At 39.4% G+C, this 21289-nt stretch overlaps 1 protein-coding gene across 1 annotated transcript in view; it reads right to left on the reverse strand.

The window, feature by feature from the left end:
* The window catches only part of LOC146320944 (low-density lipoprotein receptor class A domain-containing protein 4-like), a 320993-nt gene that overhangs the window by 253653 nt on the left and 46051 nt on the right, over window positions 1–21289 (reverse strand). Inside the window, exon 2 of the mRNA XM_084725903.1 lies at window positions 16675–16849. The gene's annotated coding sequence lies outside the window, so the exon portion shown is untranslated. The remainder of the gene's footprint in view (window positions 1–16674; window positions 16850–21289) is intronic.

Genomic DNA, 21289 nt, shown 5'->3' on the forward strand with positions numbered 1-21289 from the left:
GAGTTGAGGGGGGGAGAAAGGTTAGTTATTGTAGTTTGACCCACTCGCTAACACAGTCAGTGGTTGGAGCTGCAGCAGTGGCTGTGACACACATGGAGGCAATGAAGGCACTTTAAAGTCCTTACTGCCCAACTGCCGCAATTTGTATCAGAAACCACACTCCTCTGAGTCATAACTCAGTCAACTCTGAACATGCAGATATGATACACATATTTTTAGATTCAGTTTGACTTAACACTTTCAGAGGATGCCATTATTTCTGATGTCCATTGTGAATAAATGTCCATCAATCTGCTTTTAAGTCAGAGATTTAAAAAAAAAGAACTTGCCTGTATTTTTTAGCCAGGATGATTCTCTTTTAGAAAACTTAAAGACTTTTTTTCATTGGTGAGACAAATTTTACCATATACACAAATACGGCGACCTCTTTGTGTGTTGAGTCATCCAGCGGTGCCACCATTGCTGCAGTGGCACGTTGTGTCTGTCACTCTTGGAGTCTGCTGGTTGTGTCTAGAAGGGAACCCCAAATTTGCGAGACTCTTATGAAATTTTTCAATGTTTCAGATCTCGCGGATCTGGGTTTCACCTCTGGACACAGTCCACCATGGATAATTGGACTGATGACGTTAAGCAGTATGCATTTGCATTCTGTTTTTTTCCAAAGTTGAAGTTTGACACGACTGTTGGAGCAGCTGAACTGCACAGATTCTTCCTGAAAAGTAGCATTAAACATAACATTACAAAAAAGTAAAAGTAGAAAATCATAAACTTTTTATGATGGGTCACATTCATTCCTGCTCATAGTGTGGGGAGACATCACTGAAGCAATTCCAGCTTGTTAACTTCCAGTACTTCACTGGTTTCGTCTATTTCTAAATTGAATGCAGTGCTATTTAATGCTGTGAATAAGATCCCACTATCACATAAAGATACCAGAGCTAACTTTTCTTTTTAGTCCACTGTCATTTGTATTTTGTTTCAGTGTATCTGCCTCTTGGTTTCAGTTACCACTGCCACAATTTATCTATTTTCCTTCTTCTTCTTCGATCCCTGTTTAAAAGCTGTGTAAGACGGGCTGTTGTTGTTGTTGTTGTCTCTATGTTTATATTGTATTGTCTGTTCTAAAATGAAATTAAAATTTGTTGATCATATAAAAAAGGACACCAGAGGTAGACCATTAATGGACTGGGCCAGAATATCAATATATTGAAACTAGCTGATAGCAGAAACATCAATCTGTGTGTATAAGTCAGCCAAGAAACATATATATGTATAAAGTTTGTACACTTGTGAGCTCTGAAAAGTTGATTTTTATACTGTAAAATATGCAGCTTAGTACTGTATGTATATTGATCACAATTATTTATGACTGTTTGATGTTTTATAAAATTACTATTGATCAAAATATGGTAATCGGGTTGTTTTTTTAAACTCAGAATATCAGTATTGCCCTAAAGAATCCAATATTGATCAGGCTATAAAACTATCAGAGATAGCTGTAAATATGCAAGCATTATATCTTAGCAAGTGAACAATACTGAAGCTTTAAGGTAGAGGTGGTGGAGGGAGTTGAAGCAGCCCAGCTTGCATGAAAGAATCAACTCACTCACAAAGCCTGCATAGTACACTTGTACAAATGTGACTAGATGTGTGACTAGTCAGTTGGTAGCCAAACGAGTTACGAGCCAACAAGCCAATAGCTGTGATTCCATCCAAATTTTTATCAGAATTTCAAGTAAATTAGCGCAAGAAAATATGAATAAATGTTTTGATTACATTCAACACTGTTATGCGATTATTAAATTGAGATAAGCAGAAGGTGGCACCAATTCTCCACTCAGAAAACCATTTTAAAATTGCAGAAGAAGAGATTGTAGCAAGATGGCATAATTAAAAGAGCTCCAGCTGAACCTCAAACGGTGAAAAACAATGTTGGAAACAGGATGGAAATGTGACGAGGAGACTGTCGGAACTGTTTGTCACATCAGAACTTATTTGGAAAAAGGCAAATGAGTGCAAAAACGTTTTTTGCCAAATTGAAAAAAGTTGCCATTTCAATCAACCTTTTCTAATGTGATACTACAAAATCTACATAATAATATGCAGATGGAAACACGACTAAGGATAGTAAACACAAATAAGAGGGCTGATGCTCCATTTGCAGTGAGCTCAGAGCACTCTGTCACAGTTGGCACGGGTCTGAAAGGAGACGTGTAGTTGTGACTCAACAGTGTCATTTAAAACAGAACTTATATCATTATCTTAACCACTAAACTAAGTGTCGTTTTAACACTGGATTGTTATCAGCATGCATGACACTTGATTTCACCGTGTTATTCATTAAAATAATTAATAACAAATTTCCATTGATTTCTTTCAAAAGACACCATCCTGCACTCAGGAACTTTTCAGTAATATTGATCCTAATTAACTATTTTCATTCAGCCTTCAAATTAGATACTAATTATCCGCTAATGATTCTTTTGAAGATAGTTGGATGGAAACCCAGTTAGAGGCCATGGAGCCTGTGTGAGCGGAGACAGCCGTGAGAGGCTGCACCAATAACACCAACCATCTGTTGGACTCAGTCTGCACACCTCTCTGTGCATTTCTCTCGCAGACTCTATTTGTCTTTCTCTGTCTATACTGCTCCCTCTATATCTCATGTCTGTCTGTTTTCTCTCTCTGTGTGGCTCCTTCTCTCCTTCCTCCATCTCCTCCTTCTCTTTTTTCTTCTTCACCCTCCCCTCTTGCTGTTCGAGGCCAGCCAGAGAACAGGGTGGGGTTTTGGGAAAGAAAAAGGAAAGTAAAACAGAGGAATGTGGTGTTGTTTTTACATTTTCATGATTTCTTTCACTCCTTGTAGTTTTTCTTCTCAGTTACTTTTTTTTTGTGTGTGTGTGTTAGAATACTGAACTTTTGAACTTTGCACAAATCTGCCATTCTAAGTGATGCTGTATGCTGGTGAGTGCGTGTTTGAGTGCGTGTCCCTGTTGTGTTTTGCTTACCGAGCACACCTGACAACACAGGCACACCCACCGCCACAATAAACCCATTGTGCGATATATTGCGGTTTGTATGCAGTTATGTTGGAGTGTGTGTGTGTGTGCGCGAGAGAGAGAGGAAATGTGGTTCATTTTTCTGAGGGTTTGATTACAGACTGATAGTGACTCCTGTCAACTCGTCAGCAGACAACAGGACAAGGGTAGGAGGAAGAGGTACAGATTTTATGCGAGCCTGAGTGTGTGTGTGTGTGTGTATGTGTGTGTGTGTGTGTGTGTGTGTGTGTGTGTGTGTGTGTGTGTGTGTGTGTGTGCAGGTTTAATGGTGGGTTGTTGAGTGAAATAAGAGATCAAAACAACAACAGAGACTTTCACAGTTCTCATGTTTAATCTACCATCTCCAAGTCTCCGTCCTTTTTCCAGTATCACAGGTCTTTGTGGGTGTGTACAGCCGGCGTGAGAATATCTTATGTCTGAAGTTATCTACCATGTTTCCATGGGTTGAACAACCTAAATGCCACTTTTCTAATACGATATTTTGGTGTTACTCTGCTGTCCAAAGTGAGAGAAAATTGAAGAAGAATTGAAGAGCAACCAGCGAGTAATGTTCCTTACTAGCAGGTGTCCTGTGTGAGCCTGAACGTGACCAGCATAATCAGATGATTTACGATGCATTAATTTGAAATTAAGAAAACAAGGACATCAGTTTGAAAACATGGAACAAATAAAATACAATCTCATTTATTTTTATTTAAAGGCTCACTGTGTAAGGGAATCTATTGGCAGAAAATGGAAGAAATGTAATATAATATTCAAAAGCATGTCTTCATTAGTGTATAACACCTGAAAATAAGAACTGTTGTTTTTATTACTTTAGAACGAGTCTTTTATATCTGCATTGCAGGCAGACATACCAATAATTTGAACTAGACAGGGCTTTGCTGCTCCACCAGTGTTTCCCAGTGGCCTCTTGCAGCATTGCAGTGAAAAATTCCTCACCGGCCCAAAAAGCATTTTCCACCTTTCTAAAAGAGACATCTGTTGATGGGACACCTCAAACTGCAAAAGAGGTCAGCTATTAAAATTTCTGCAACATCATCACAATGTAAAGTCTATGGGCCAAATGTGAACTTGCGGGTGGGGGCAAGCAGGGGAACACAACTCTGTAAGTCATATAACCAGGAAGTAGACTGCACTGCCTCTAGACGGGGGCTTTCAGGTTTTTTGCCACCGTAAGCTCTCAACGCTCTGAAGGAGAGGGTGATGCAAGTTGGTTGTAATTTGAAACCTCACCACTAGGTGCCGCCACATCCCACACACTAGTCCTTTAAACTAAGATACTGACCAAGGTTGACTATTAACAAGGCTAACCCCATATCTACACAGGATAATACACAGAGGGTGTAGCGTGAGCAGCACATTAGCGGTGCAGCAGCTAGTCCTCTGTGTCTATACAGGATGTGTTCAGGCACAGTTTTGAGTGTAGGTCACCCACATTTTAGCAGCACATAGATCACAATATACAATCATTATAGTTACATCTGAAAAATGGAAGAAAATACATTTGAAGCATAAAAATGTGCTTTGGGTTCTGCTTATGTGTGTGTAGTGGAAGTCCAACAGGAGCTGTTGCGCAGCTGGTGCCGACAGCTGGACGATAAAGGCATATATGTTCCGTCTGATGTACATTAGATGAACGAACATAGAAATGTCTCCTGTGTAGACAAGACAGCACTGTACTTAGGCATAGCAGTGATTCCTGCTAAATGCTAACATCAGGATGCAAACATGCTCGCAATGATGATGTTAACATGTTGGTGTTTGGCAGGTATCATCTTTATCATAGTCACCATCATAGCATGTTAGCATGCTAACATTTAGCATGCTAATTAGCAGCAAACACAGGCTGATGTAATTGGTATTTGAGCAAATAAGAAAAAAAGACCTGATGATAGTGCTATAGGAAAAATGAAGGAATCACCAAAGTCAGTAGAATTCATCCTGAACCAAACTGTATAGCAGTCAAATATCATCATGCCAAAAGAGAGTGGAGGAATGATGCCAAGAAATTTAATGACTTTGCAAAAATGTATGCGAGGGAGGAAGCCTGTCTGACATTTCCTGCAGTGGTCTGACAATCTGCATGTTCGACAACCCCAGTATAATAACAATAGTTATTATTATACAGCAGCAGCCTAACTAAAACTAAAAGTAAGTGAAAAACAGTAAACATTCAGCCTGAGCACAACAAGAAAGAGAATAAAGAGAGTTTTGTTTCATTGGCCTTAAAATCACAAAATACCTCATTAGTCATTTTACAAAAGCAGTCTGAATCTGATGCTAATACAGGTGTTGTTTACTTTTTGCTTCTTTTTCTTCTCAAATAATATGAAAAGAATCAGAACCAGGTCAATACATGTTCAGACGTCTGTGAATAATGTATTGCTGCACAACAAAGAGAGTGCACACAACGGCTCGGTGAGGTTCACAGGTCGCTGTTACATCGTGGTTAACGAGCCCGGCATTAGAAAGCTGGGAGACGTCGCCACAAGGCAAAGTCATAAATCACAGTGACTTACAGTAAATTATTATATTTATTACACGATGAAGTGTGTGTTTATTGTAACGCACCAGGATTGACTGTATCTGTCACAAATCTTCCTTTAGTTAAGCGCTGCTTTGACAACTGCTAATTAAAGAAAGCTCTGTAAATGAAAGGGAGGGGGCTGGGGGGAGTAGGAAAGGGAGAATTCTGGGAGTTTGGTTAAAAAAATGTCACTTATTTTTTTTTTTATAACATCAAGTAATTTCTACTATTAATTTCCTTCTTACGGATTGTTTTCTGGTTGGTCCTGTCACTCAGCTTTATCAAGTTAAATGAAATCTCATCAGTGTGGCTGTTAAAATAACCTGGCACTGCTTTGTGCGATCACAGCAGGTCTTGTATTTTTTGTTGTTTTGGGGGGGAGAGATGGTAGCCTGTAATCTAACTGTGCACAAGAGGGAGCCATATGGATTTTTCTTGGAAATGTTCCCATGACTCTGGGGGAGTGAAGCAAGGTGTACAGCTCTGGAAAATAATGAAGTGTTATGGGCAGACATACAAATGTATTTTTTGTTTTAATGGTTTTATTGATTACATTTTTCAAATTGTTAAGCGGATCATTTAAAAAAATCTGACAGGTCCAAAATGAATATTTTTATGTCTGTACAAGATGTGTGACATTTATTTCTTGTTTTCATCAAAAAAACAGTCCTACAGTCTTGGTATCATGTGGTACTTTGTGGTGTTGTCAGTCACAGTGCTGTTAGTTGCCAGTTACTGTGGAAAAACAGTAAAAATGTGTTTGATGATATGCAATGAACTTTAGTCTGGTGCTTATTTGTGTTTAATATTAAATAAATACAGGAACATTAAATAAATAATAATATGAAAATATAAAAATAAAATAATAACTTGTGTAATAATTTAAGAAATTATCAGAAGTCTTTTATTTCACAGTGCACCAAATAAAAGTCTTTTTATTTCATAAGAGCATTTTTCCAGTAACAATTGAACATTCAAAGTCATTTGAAGCCACCGCCCTCTCACCTTCATCTCTATTTATTTATTTAGCTTTTATCAGGCTGCTCATGCTACCTCCTAGCAGGCTAGCTAGCTAAACCTGGTTGTGAGATTGGTTTATTACTCTGCACCAAAGAAGGGAGAAAGAGTTACTAGCAGCTGCTAACGTTAGCTGGTTATTTCAGAGTTACTTCTGTCACGTCTGGAATCTAAAAAGGTTTCTCTGTGGCGAGCAAAAATACAGACAGTCTTTCTCTGTGGTCACTGAAGGCAACAGAAGCTAGCCAACACTGCTAACGCTGACTCTTCACTTTGTCATTTCTCATTCACAACAAGCTCAGAAGCTGGACTAGCTCGTTGGCCAGCTAGCTAGCATGAGCAGCCCTGTTAAGCTAAGGCTTAAAAGCTTAAGAGGTTTAGTTACTGTATCTCTTACTGTTTTTATTAGGGAAATAATTTATCAAATATAGGGCTGTGCGGTATACACGGTATGACGGTAGAAACGATATAAATTTGGCCACGGTAGAGATTTGTGCTCTGCCGTCATACCATCGATGACGTCATCGCACCTGCCTCTGTGTGAAAATGGACGCAAGCACAGTAACGGCGGAGAAGGAGGGGCTGTTAAAAAAAAGAAAAAAAAAAAAAACTGTGCCACAAATAAAGTCTTTGTGAGAAACTCTGCAGAGTGTAACATCGTGCTGTTCACAGACAGTCTGCTGTCTGTAGTTTGACAGACACAGAGAGGGTCGTGTCTAGAAGGGAACCTTAGACCCGCGAAAGACCGTGTGAGTTTGATTATTTTAGTAGAAATAACGAACACAAATCTCACAAGACTTGTGCAAATAAAGAGTTACCTTCTAGACATGACCGAAAAAGGTGCGCAGCTCCAAAAATAGAAAATCATGTCGTGGTGCCGATGTTTTTAATGTGGCGGGCCTCCATAAATAAAACACTATTCACTGATCCACAGGGAGTCACTGAAACACTGATCACTGACCTGCTGTGATGGAAAAAATACTCACATTCTTTACTTAGGTATGTTTTACAGATTTTTACAGGATTACAGAACCTTTTTTTGCCATTTGCCTTATAGAAAACCTCTCTTACTTGAAGTACTGTTACAATATCCACTTTATTTTTGTAAGAATTTTTGTAATTCTGAGGCACTATCCTTACTTCTGTTGTTCTTCTGCACAATAAATGCTCAAAAAATTACATTATATCTTTGCTTTTTTGTTGTTGTTGTTTTTTAAGTCAATTTAGTTTTGCTATTGGACTACAAAACCCATTCAGAAACACTTCCATTATAAGTTTTACACCCGACATTTATACCGCGATAAATACCGTTACCGTGAAGGGATTCAATTTATACCGTGATATGAATTTGGGGTCATACCGCCCAGCCCTAATCGAATATATATCAACATAAAATCTCCTAATACCATAATGAACAGTGAGAATATCTACCATGATAGTTCCTGTATAGTTAATTTTTTTTTATTTCATACAGTGACTGTTTATGACTACTGCACTGATTTTATTTTGCTATTCTACATACATAATTCAGGCATTTATTGCCAATTCATGGTATTTTTTGCACATTTCAGTCATGGTTGGTTACCTCTAGTTTGTTTCATTAAAGCTGAGCACTTTCAGTCAGGGTTGCACATTTTGTATACTTTTCTTAAATAATAATTCTGAAAATGCTTACTAAAGATTAATAATTTATAATATACAAAATGCAGGTTTTGTCTTGTTGTTTGTTTTGTCTGACAGACAAAACAATGCCAAGTGACATTTAATCCCCTACATTTAAACATTATCATCCTACTTTAATTTAAAAGGAAAAACAAATTTTATATGAACAAAACATGCTGCACACATCACATTTATCCTATAAAGGACTTTTTTTTCAAGTCGCCATTTTCTTGTCTTTTATTAACATGATAAATACGATATCATGCACTTTTTTATTCTGCTATTATGGTAGCTTGAATTTTACATATTGTTACAGCCATTATGTTTATGTAATACTGAACACTTTGTGGTTCCATGCATGATGGTCTTTTGAGCAAGTTGTTGATTTTCATTAGCACTGCAAGTCAGAGTCATTTTACAACTTTATTAATCCATAATAACCGTGCAATAATTGGCCCAATGCTATCTAGAGTGATTTACTACACTGCCTTTGTCATGGTTGAATATATAGAGCTGCACTTGTCTTGTCAGTGGGTTTAGTGAAGCAGCAATATCTTTTTATTACAACTTAATGCTCAAGTTATTCGTCACAGAGCAATTTTCAGTCATTCTATTTTGACAGTGTAACATCGCTTTACATGCCATAACTATAATTGAATGGAGTAATTTAACAGTTGACTTAGGAAATAATTTAAAATGTGCACCACATACCAGGCACACACACACACATGCTTGCATAACAAATGTACATCCAACAAACCCATAGAATATTTCATCAAATGGCATGGTTTCAAAAGCAGGAGGCTAACTCTGTGTGTGTGTGTGTGTGTATGACAGCCCGGACAGTGGAGAGAGACGTAAACTACTAACCAGAGGACAGATGTGCAGGCAAACACACACACACACCTCATCGTCATCGAGACTTATTATAAGTCCATTCCCACCCTCACCCTATATCTGACAAGTAAGTAAGTACTATAACACACTGTGCTGTCATCTTACCTCTGACACACCTACAGCGCACACACACACACACACACACACACACACACACACAAACACTCCACCTCTAACGTAGTGAAGGTCAGGTTTCTCATCAGTGTCCTGTCTGAGTGTGTAGACTACAGTGAAAACCACACAGCATGGACACACTGTCCTGTCTGTACAGCTGGAGGGATGGAGCTCGCCAATGTCACTGCAGGGAAACAGGCTGTCAGCAGGAAAGGAAGGGCCCACACTTACAGCATTAGACTGAAGGGATGATATAATACACTGATGCATGTTAAATAATTAGGACTAGATGATCATACCATTATCACATTTTTAGAAAAACTATTCACGTCGCTAAAAATGCACTGCAGGATAGGAAAGTCGTGAAGAATTTTTAAAATAAAATAAAAAAGCACCTGCTCATACTTTGTCCACCCTTTTTACATCGATTAAGGCAGACTGAACAGTAGAAACACCTGTTAATTACGATTCAGTAGCAGCACAAACTACGTGCACACATCTTCACCATCTGCTCACGTCTTTGCATCGACTTTACTGCACCGTTTCTAAAATGTGCTTCACGTTCAGTCCCAACTACAGTCGAGGGTGGAATACAAATCTGCTTATCAAAACTGAATCCTCCTGAATCCCTTATAAAGTCTGATTAGGTTTAGCTTTCGAGAAGTAGCTAAAGTTATAAATAATACACTCAAAAATCCAATTTTGATCTGTAATTTGGCTGAAAGAGCACTTTGACAAGACAGCAGCCAAAAGGTTTTTCTCAGCTGTAACATAATTAATGTTAACTAACTGATAAATCTATCTGCTGCCAGAATAGTCTGCTATTGTAACTGCTGAAAGTGTCAGCCAACAAATGAGAAAATGAAAGACTTGATACCTGCTACTGATAAACAAAAGAGAGATGAGGGGTTCACTCAGTACACATCTACGCCAGGCAATCCAAAATAATATTTGGCTGTAACCTCTTTGTAATCACTACAATTTTGAGTTTAATTACATATTTTTTCTCAGTAACTGTAATAGATTACATTTACACTTATTTTGCAATTCCTAGATTCTCACACTGTGGTACGTGTACCACTGGTTGTACAAGAGCTCCCTCTAGTGGTACACAAAGGAATATAAGATTTTTTTTAAATGAAATAAATTAATTTAAAAACATGTAATGCTACCCAAATACTACAGCATTTCTCACTGATGACTAAAATGTTTCAATATCAGCCTTCATGCAACATGTACATAGCTTGAACATATGTCATCATTATGGAAGTAATGGGAGACAGTAAGTGGAGGTACTCATTACAAACCAAATTCCAATTCAGTAACAGCTAGTTAGCTATCATACTAACTCTACCCAGTCACTAATAAAACATGTAACACTGTCCACCCATCAAGTTCCTTACAAATACAGGACCAGAAAAGCCAGCCAAGTTTGAGCCCTTTAGCAGCTCATAGCTCACATGCACAACATTCATGCACGGCCAGCCGGGCTACCAAAACAAAGAACAGAGACGCCCGGATTACAACACACACACAGAAGCAAGTGTGACTTCATCCTCTGCTCAGGATGACATTACTCCACTGTATCTTTATGGCCTGGCACAGTTTTTTTGCTGCTATATTAATGTCCAGAATCTCACATATAGAACTTTTAATTATGACTTGTTCCATTTCTTTTATTCCTTTAATAACCTCATTATTCTTGGTCCATACATTTTTAAAACAGCTCTGCGGAAAAAACATTCTCATATAAAAAGCAAGACCATAACAAAAGCTGACATTAATTACACATTGATTTGCAGGTAGTATATTGTGAAATTAAAAAAAATCTGGATATTCTTATGAGTGCTGTGTCATGCAGAATTTCTACTGTAACATGGTTATGAGTTTGTTTAATTTGTTGTGGTCCTTTGATTCACTCCCATGTGGTTTATTGATCAACTTGACTTGAATTTTTAATGACGGCTCAAACCTTGGGGCAACCTATTACACATTTTGTTTTGCCAGGCGTCAGTGATAAACTGGGGAGAGGGGGTCTGCATCCCTCAGCAGCCCTGACAACACTCTGTTTAGCACCGTTATCATTTCTCATTCAAAACAATGATGTGCTGCTAGCTGCGGGCTAGCAGGACCAAAATGACCTGACGAAAGTGTCGAGGCACACACTTTTTTTCCACACGCCATGTGTTGGGAAAAGAAATCAGGAAACTGAAAAAAAAAAAAAAAAAAAAAACAGGCTAAAATCCAAAATGTCATGGTTTTCCTTTAAGCAAAAAATGTCAGTGGCACATTTCAGCAAAATAACAAATCCCAAATGAATGGCGTCTTGGAAATGTCACTCAAACCCTTTAATCAGCAACACAATGCCCGCTGAACCCAGCTAAATTGCATTAAACTTAAAAACAGCACAACTGAAAAAATGTCACACCTCATTTTGAAAAACACTATTAACTTTCAGCTTCAGGTATCTTGTTTTTTTCCTATCTTAATTTTGTTGTTCCACCGTGTCCTAAACTATTGTATTAATGCATTAATTTTAAATAGTTCATCTATTATTTATACTGTCCCATAGACCTTTGATTCTTGTGAGCAGTTTCATGAAGGAACTGTTTTCTTTCTGCAGTAAAATCCACCAGAACTACTTCACAATCAACTGGAGCTACTTTCTTTTCCACTAGAAAGAAAGTAGATCCTACACAAAACTGTTCACAACAAGGCCTGTGGATTATCTTGAGTTACTGGGTCATGATTTTTGGAAAGAAACACGGGTTTTGAAATTTTCAGTTGTATTTTTTTGGTGCTTTGAGCACCACAAGCTGAGTGCCATTTAGTCCAATTACACTAGAGTGAAGGCAGACACCTCTACAGGCTGATATCTCCACTCTTCTCCACTCACAGCAAAACCTAGATGGATAAGTAACAGCTAAACTGAGACAGCAGAAAGATGCTGCCTTACTGTGTAGGCAGTATGACTGTCAACAGCTATCAAGAGACTAGCTTCTAATCAAGAATAACGTTGCATGAACTGTCCGTAGCTGAGTAGGGGAAGCCTATATTACTCTAATATTTTCTGTCAGCGTACAAGTCAGCATCCGTGACATCACCCATGGGTTTCTGGAGAGCCATTGTGAAGTTCAGTGTGGTCACTCTGGCATCCTGGCAGTGATGATGAACTCAGCTAGCTCGTAGCTAATACAAAAAAGGGTAAAAAGTTGGTAAATGTATGGAGCTGAAGCAGCTAAATGACACTGCCACCTGACACTCAAAGCGACCATTCCATTAATTATACGTAACTTTAAGCCTTGATATAATTTAAAGGGGTGATTTAGCCTATGTAAAAATTTACCCCCCGCCTCAGACAGTTGTCGTGAATGAGAAATTAGCTACAGAGGCCAAAATTGTTTTTTGTACTTATAAAGATGTTTATTCCTGCTGTAAAGTTGGGTGTTTTAATATGGAAGTCTATGGGGATTTACTTGCATTTGATGCCGGCCTCAAGTGGCCATTTGAGGAACTGCAATTTTTGGCTATTTCCCCATTTGCTTAATTTTTCAGACCCAGAGCTTACTGCTTGCTTACCAACAGTGATACCCGGAACTACCTTTTTTTAATACCAAATTTGTAAAGTCCATTTCAACAAAAAGAACATTACTTTACACATTATGATGCAAATTACACACTTCAAAGTTGCTGTGTTTTTTAGCACACTGTACTCAACCTGTATAACTGGACTAAATGAAGAAACTGATGGAACATTTGTACAATACTGCCGATAAAGAAATATAAAAAAACTGTCAAAAGGAACAGTTGTCTGCTTAATCCAAAGAAGAGGGAGAAGGAAATGACTGTTGGGTTGTGTGTTCAGAGTGGGACCTCTTACTCTCTCTGTACTATAGAGAAGCTAGGTTGGGTCTGACCATCAATTTCAGGTGTTTCTCTCCTTTTACATCTGCCGGTCTGTAAGAAACACCATGTTAGGCCTCATCCCCTTGGTGCCGAGGAGACGATACGCAGGGACTTCCATCTGAGTGGACATTTAGGTGAACACCCACCAACTAACAGGTTAGCTGCACTGGTGAACAGGCAATAACATAGTGTTTTCTCATATGCATCTACGATGTGTAGCATTAGACAGTCAACCACCAGCATGATTAGATTCATTCATTCATTCATTCATTTTCTGTAACCGCTTATTCCGTAAGGGTCGCGGGCTGCTGGAGCCTATCCCAGCTGACACTGGGTGAGAGGTGGGGTTCACCCTGGACAAGTCGCCAGTTCATCGCAGGGCTGACACATAGACAGACAACCACTCACACTCACATTCACACCTACGGGAAATTTAGAGTCACCAATTAACCTAGCATGCATGTCTTTGGACTGTGGGAGGAAGCCGGAGAACCCGGAGAGAACCCACGCAGACATGAAGAGAACATGCAAACTCTGCACAGAAAGACCCTGCCCCAGCCGGGGCCTTCTTGCTGTAAGGCGGCAGTGCTAACCACAGCACCGCCGTGCCGCCCGCATGATTAGATGCTGCATGCTTATTTGCTCACTGACGCTTGTGAAATTTATTCTTTAAGTATCAGAATTTGACACGGGATTTTTCAAAACTTGATAGGAAGTTTTTAAGTTTGGTTTCCATTTCTGCTCAACACATAGATCCCATTTAAATGAATGAGACGTTGCCTTTTTCTTCACACAGTGTTGTTGTCTGTGTGAACACGGCCTTATAATGTTTTGGTATTTTCTGATGGAGGTGGAATTTTGGGACCTTTGCTTTATCTTTTCTAAAAATTATCAAACTCAAGCAACATTCACTCAGTGTCTGCACACAGCGTACTGCTACAAAGCCCTCTTTGCAGTAAAACCTGAAAAAGGTTTTGCTGTATTATTGCACCACAGTAAGACTTTTAGAGCAGAATAGAATTTGAACATGAAGGCTGCCCAGGAATTTTCTATTCACAAAAATTTCCTTTTCACACATGAGTAGCCAGCCAAAACCACACCGGCATCTGGCTTCATAGCCATACGCTGTGTGCAACTCATTTCAAAAGCAATATTTCAGGTTTAAATTCGGTTTTGAACACTCTGCCGGGGAAAATACCACGGAGGTCCCCAACGTTACAGCTGGGCTTTTATCCCGGTGAGCCGTGTCACAGTTCCACGTTTGGTCACATAGTTTGGGCTTTGTGATGCTGGAGGAAATGCAGGCCTCCCTCCAGAGGACAGGAATATGTAATTACCAACAACAATCCATTACCTCAAAATGCTCTTCCTGTGAGCAACGGCAGTGAATCACCTGCTGTATTACCACACCTGCAACTGTCACACACACACACGCTCAGAGTCACACACAGCTGGTAACATGACACAGCAACAGGGAGAAGTTTCACATTGTTGTGTATCAGAATTAGCAGGTCAGTGCAGTCATTGTATGAGCTTTATCATACAGCTAGCTGCTGCTGCACCTGTGTCAGACTAGACCTGTGTCACACGTACTGTAAAGACCTGCTGTCAACAGAGGGAAAACAGAACCCGACCAGCCTTTTTCTGGGTCCAGACCTTTTAATCTGTCCACTCCACCGAGTTGACTCATTGGTCTGAATCACAACATTAAAACGGCGGTTTCTCGGTTGTCAAGCGTTGTCAAGCAGTGTGCTGGGACAAAGGAGAAGTAATAACAATGGCAACAACTAAAGCAAGATTATACACTGTAAATGAAGCTGTTCTCTTGTCATAAATACATTCCAGAGCTTTAAAACATATATATAACCTATGTTTACTCAGGTGTCAACACCGGGCATGTGGCCATCTATTTGCCCAAAGTCAGCTTTTACTTGACCCTGCACAAACTGTTTTATTTCTTAGCAGTTATCAAATAGCAACAAAGACAAGACTCCTATAAAAATTGTGGACATGTCCATCCCAGTATTTTAAAGTCCAAGGTGATGTCATTAAATGTCTCATTCTGTCAGTCTGAATATTCAGTTTAATATGATGATAAATGAGGAAAAGCGAGAAATTTCTATTTTTGAGAACATTTTTGAAGAGCATTTTCTGACACCCCCACCCCCCCCAAAACAACTTTAACAATTCAAGGATTATGAAAATATTAAAAAAATATATATATTATTTTATAATATATTATTTTTTACAACTTGCCCTGTCAGGCAGACAGATTTACTTGTGAGCAAACCTGATTGACACCTGTTACTCAGTTTTTGAAGGCTAACACCAACATTAGTATCTGAGAGGTACAAACATCCAATAATAACATATTGGCCGATACTAGTTTACTATATTAACACATTACAGGATCCTTCTTCTTCTTTAAGAACTGGAGCTGAAATACATACTACATGTTTCATTTCACAGAGTGAAAATAAACTTGTCAGTGCTCACTGCTGGACAAACTATAGAACGACAACAAATGATCCAAAACGTATCTTTGTGATTCCTGTAGAGCTTGTTTTCTTTTTTTTCTTTTGTTTTTGGTACTTAGTGGCCAACATCAACACAAATATCTGCAATAAGCAAATATTTTATGCCCCAGCAGGAGCGTGTAGAAGGTGGAACACTTTGCCCGCCCAATTTTGTTGACTCAGATTTTGCTGATTGGCTTCCTTGACTTTTATGCTTCTACTCAAAGTCCTGCTCAGGTCCTGTCTTACAAATCCACCCCTGCCCGCTCAACATTTTATTTTACATATGCACTAACAGTAAAATGTACTCTCTTGATGTATTTGTATGTATGTTATGGGTATTTATTTACTTAAATAAAATTTTATATCATGATAATATAAATGAACGTATCCGAAGACTGTCTTGGGGTGGGGCTGCACATCATTATTCATAATATCACAATCATTCCTGGACATCACAAACTTGGACTTCTGCCTTTAGATCACCTTTCCAGTTCACAAGAAGCAAAATCAGGGCAATTTCCAGTTTTTGGCAATTAAGTAGTGCATTATGCTAATTACTCAAATTGCCCAGCATGCAACTCTCACGAACCAAGTTGAATTTCATCCACGAGGCCTCCAGATGACATTTCAATCATAAAACTCATAAGAAATTTCCAGTAGACTAAATCAGGACCCTGCACAGCGTGTTTTATTTTGAAAATTGACCAGATGCTCTGCTCCTGTGCTTAACTTCCTGCTGGGCTCAGTCACACAGACTGACATGGCCTCCATCAAAAAAGCCGGAAAGCGTCATGGCCAGAACACAAATGCAGCTGTTCCCAGTGGAATCGGCAGGTTTCACTCAGAGACCGCAGTGACACGCCAAAGTTGGGCCCAAATCTGGGTTTGCACGTTTCTGAAGAACAGGATAAAACATACTGGAGAAAGAACACAGGGGCCCCTCCATGTGGATTCACAGAACAGTACTGACCTGACAGCTCACCAGAGGACACACTGGATCATGATGTAACAGCGCACTGATTTCATTTGAGCTTCATCACCTGCAGAGGGACTGGATGTCAAAGTGGTCTCAATCAATGGCTTTCAGACTGTGGCCGTAGACAATGCTCGTTTCTGATTGGCTCGCAGGCAGCAGACCCTTAAAACTGAACAAACAAAATCCCAGTCAAGAATACATTTACACAAACAGTTTTAAACTCACAACTTGAGTGACATTTTTACAGTGCTAACTGAAGAAGATCCATCTCTAGAGGTGACAAATAACTTGTGAGAATGGTTCTTTAAATGTTGTAGTTTGATCATGTTCAGCTATAGAATCATTAAGTGCCTCATACAAACTGACGGGCCTTAATTTCCTTTAGTGCTGTAATAGAAACAGCCTTGATGGTCATTTAGCTGCCATAGATTATGCGAATATTTCATATAGCGAGAGTCTTCAACATTCACCAGGTCTGCCTCTCAGTTCTATGCAGACTCAATCTGAATCCTCTCTCAAAGTGAAAGGAAGATTGAACTTCGACCTGAAGCACTCAACAAAGCTCACACACACAAACACACGCACAGTGCCATCACACATGCAAGCAGCAAAAGTTTTCTCTTCAGTCTAGACATGTGGGCAGAATAATGACAGAGGAAGGCAGAAGGAAAGTGACAGAGTGAGAAAAAGAGGGACGGAGACAGAGCCAGAGATAATGAGAATAAAAAAAAAAAAGGCGGAGTGAGACAGTGGCAAACAGAGAGGCAGGGAGCAATGAGCAGACAGAGGTGGGTGGGAATGGACAGAAAGGGTAGAAGGTGAGCTCTCGCAGACAGTCTGACCTACGGCTATTGGTATGGAAGATACTGAACGTGTGTGTGTGTGTGTGTGTGTGTGTGTGTGTGTGTGTGTGTGTGTGTGTGTGTGTGTGGAGAGGCGTGGACTCAACTTGATAGCATCAAAAATAACTTTAACGCCTACGACTTTTGATTTCACCTGGACTCTGGCTTTTTGACTTGAAATAACTTCAAAACTCTCCAAGCCTAAAGGTTAAAAATGATGCTATTAAAAAAGTTATTTCTGAGTGAAGCACCAAACTCTGGACTGTTCTGCTGCTGAGAGAGTGTACATCAGCACAGCGGGCTAGGGAATGACAGACACTAGCTGTAAAAATCGGAACACACAGTACGAGCCTGAGACAAGCAACAGAAAAGTAGACGTTTTGATTTTTTCTTCTGTGCAAAATACAACTGAAGTCGCTCACTGCTGCAGTTGGGTAAATATTTACACAGTGTCTGCAAAGGAGGAAAGCAGCAGTCCTCAGTAGAGCTGCAATCGATTATGAATCGATCGAAATTAATCTCCAACTATTAAATAATCACCTAATTGAGTTGAGTGATTTTTGACGGAAAAAAAGTCAAAATTCTCTGATTCCAACTTCTCAAATGTGAATATTTTTCGGTTTCTTTACGCCTTTGTGATGATAAACTGTATATCTTTGGGTTGTGGACAAAACAAAAGATTTGAGGACGTTACTTTGGACTTTGGGAAACACTGATCAACATTTGTTACCATTTTCTGACATTTTATGTACCAAACAAGAAATCGATTATCAAGAAAATAACTGACAGATTAAATGAAAATGAAAATAATCGTCGCTGCAGCCCTAGTCCTCAGTCACGCATCTACACAGGATGCAGGGTACCACACTAACTTTTCCAGCGTCAAAGACGGTGCTACCAACTTTCTCAGTTGCTCGCATCAGCACACCCTTTTTTCACCTTTGACTTTGAAGTTTTACTTCTAGACGTAACAGTGAACTAACAGACCTGCATTTTCCTACTACGCACCATGGGCTTGGAAAAATCTGCAGAAAAATTAAATTAGAAACACTCGTACCCACTGATAAATTTAAGAGCATCATAAAGAATGTAGTGATGGAGATATGTGCTTGTTCTTCTTAAGAAACCACTCTCTTTTAATAGTTGTTGTTTTATTGTGGAGTTTTGTTTAATATGTTGTACCTCTACCATGGCCAGGTCTCTTCTGTAAAAGTAAAAAAAAAAAAAAAAAAAAAGCTTTGTGATTACTACTGATCAAATTCATGCAATCATGTCAGGGTAGGAAATTGTGAACATTTACCTGTCACTGACAAACAGAAGTTCAAATTCACCAGACAGCCAATAGTAACTCATTATTTTGTGTCTGCAGTCTACTGTGTCTGCAATCTACTAGCCTCTACTAATGTTCATTCCAGCAGCATTTGCCTGGTGGCTGATGCTAATTCCAGCCCTGATTGCTAGAAGCTGAAGCTAGCCAGCTACCTCAACCCTCAACTAGTTCCCAAGGTCTTACAAAGGACAGACTGACATAACTCACTGAAGTTAACTACTATGCAGGTTTAAAAAAAATGTTACTATCAAAACTCAAATTAGGTATAACCAGCACTGTTGACAGGGTTAACCCCAACCCTTAGTTGACATGGCTATTAATAAAGTAGTGTTAACCATTCCAGCAGCAGCTTCCAGAACATGGTCAGGATGCACAGGGGAGATTTTTATTTTCCTCCCTTTTTCTTGCCTCCTCTTTAACTCCCTTTTACCCAGTTGGGACACAAAACACAGGAACTGTATGGTTATTGAGAAGCTGCAGTGTGTATTCATGTGAAAACTGTAACCTACACTGTACATTTACTGCCACTTGACAACTTTACTGCTAACCTTTTCCTCTCTGCTTGCATCCACCAGCACATTCTGCTGATCACTTTCTCACTCACTTGCCTACACAGTCATTACACACTGCCGTGTTCTTTTAAGGAGATACACTACTCTTACAACAGTGTTTTTAACTCACATTTGCGTACACCTGTGGGTCTGGAACTGCTGCAACTAGAACTCATTACCAGTGCCCTTAAAGTGATACCGACACCCATGGAGTACTTCATTTGATACAAAACTATATATATAGTCTTTTTTTTTCTAGATCTGGGTACCTAAAGGACTGAATGCAGATATTGTTTGAATGAAGATTTTTCAATCCTATTTAGTACTGGCTTATTTCAATCAATACCTTTACGGTTCTGAGTATCGATACCCAGCCCTAGTGAAGCCCTCGGATGCGTTAATGGACAGTATTGAGTGTAGGTCACCCTGTGTGACAACAAGCAATCACTGCAGTGTAGAATGTAAGAAAACAGATTTGTGAAAGTGTGAAAATAGGTTTCTGGTCATGAGCATAGTGCGAGTGAATGGTGGACCTGTGTAGACAGCTGAACTGATTCAAATAGAAGCGTAACTGTTTCATCAGACACACAGGAGACGGACGACTGAAAAACAGGGCAGTACTGAGATTTCAGACTCTTCTTAGTGCTAGGAATTAATTTGCACATTGATTAAAATACTTAAAACATCTCCAGTTCATTTCTTACTTCTGTTATGGCTGATCATTTACTGTAAAAATAACACACAAATAAAATCAACAAACTATCACAGTAAGTAAAATAAAACACACCAAAGTTTCATGAGTTAGCAACTTAATGAAGCCAACAACATATTTTTGAATGATAATCAAGCATACATTGAACCCCATACTGAGGCAACATAACACTTCAGTTATGTTCAGAATCACTCCTCCAATCCCTCATTCACACTTCTGTATTTAAGACACTCTATAGTCAGCATTAGATTCTGATTTTTGACACTTCATAATCATTCAAAAATCAAATCAAGCCCATAAACGTACCTGCCCTCTTACCAACAAGACACCACCAAAATGGTAAAATGAACTACTACTTCAAGGCAAAAAAAAAAAGAAAGTATTTTCTTTTGAGAAAGAAGTTCAGACTTCTGGATTAGAATTGAATAAAGTCTGAGACTTTTTAAAAAGCCATTAGAGGAACTGCAGCTTTAGTGACCTCCACCACTCAGCTTTGGAGGCTGCCTCCCCCTGCCCCCAGCAGACGGACGGACAGACAATCAGACAAAAGAATCAGACAGAGACAGTCAGCCTGACAGTCAGACACAGCGAGATGTGTAGAGAGGCAGATACCCACTCAGTCAGAGAAACATTTTGACATCTCATGGATGCTGATATGACAGCTTCACCCTCGCCGAGGAGTGTGTAACCGTGGCATCAAAGTGATTAAGCAGAGACATCACTTGTAATGCTACCTGCGCTTTTTCTCTCTGATTAAAGTTCTGTGACTGATCTCCACTGTAGATCCTAAACTCTCCACATAAAGAAAAAAGTTATGTTGATGAGTCGGAGATGGAAGTCCATTGATTTAACATGACAGACTGCACGGGAAATACACCCAGAGAGAAAGAGGAGGAGAAAAGTACATTTGCTCCCAGACGAAAGCCAGCTTATAGCTTGTACGCACAATTTAACCCGGCTTATCTCTGCAGGCTTTGCATCTCTCCGACATCCCCCCCCCCCCACCACCACCACCACCACCACCACCCTGCACACACACACACACACACACACACACACACACACACACACACACACACACACACACACACACACACACCATTACACTATTTACATGAAACACCACAACAGGTTCTGGTTGTGGTTAATGTTAGAGTCGTTTCTACATCTGACT

This window comes from Lutjanus erythropterus, chromosome 9 (genome assembly GCF_056507025.1).
Source record: "Lutjanus erythropterus isolate fLutEry1 chromosome 9, fLutEry1.hap2, whole genome shotgun sequence".
In the NCBI taxonomy this organism is placed as follows: Eukaryota; Metazoa; Chordata; class Actinopteri; order Lutjaniformes; family Lutjanidae; genus Lutjanus; species Lutjanus erythropterus.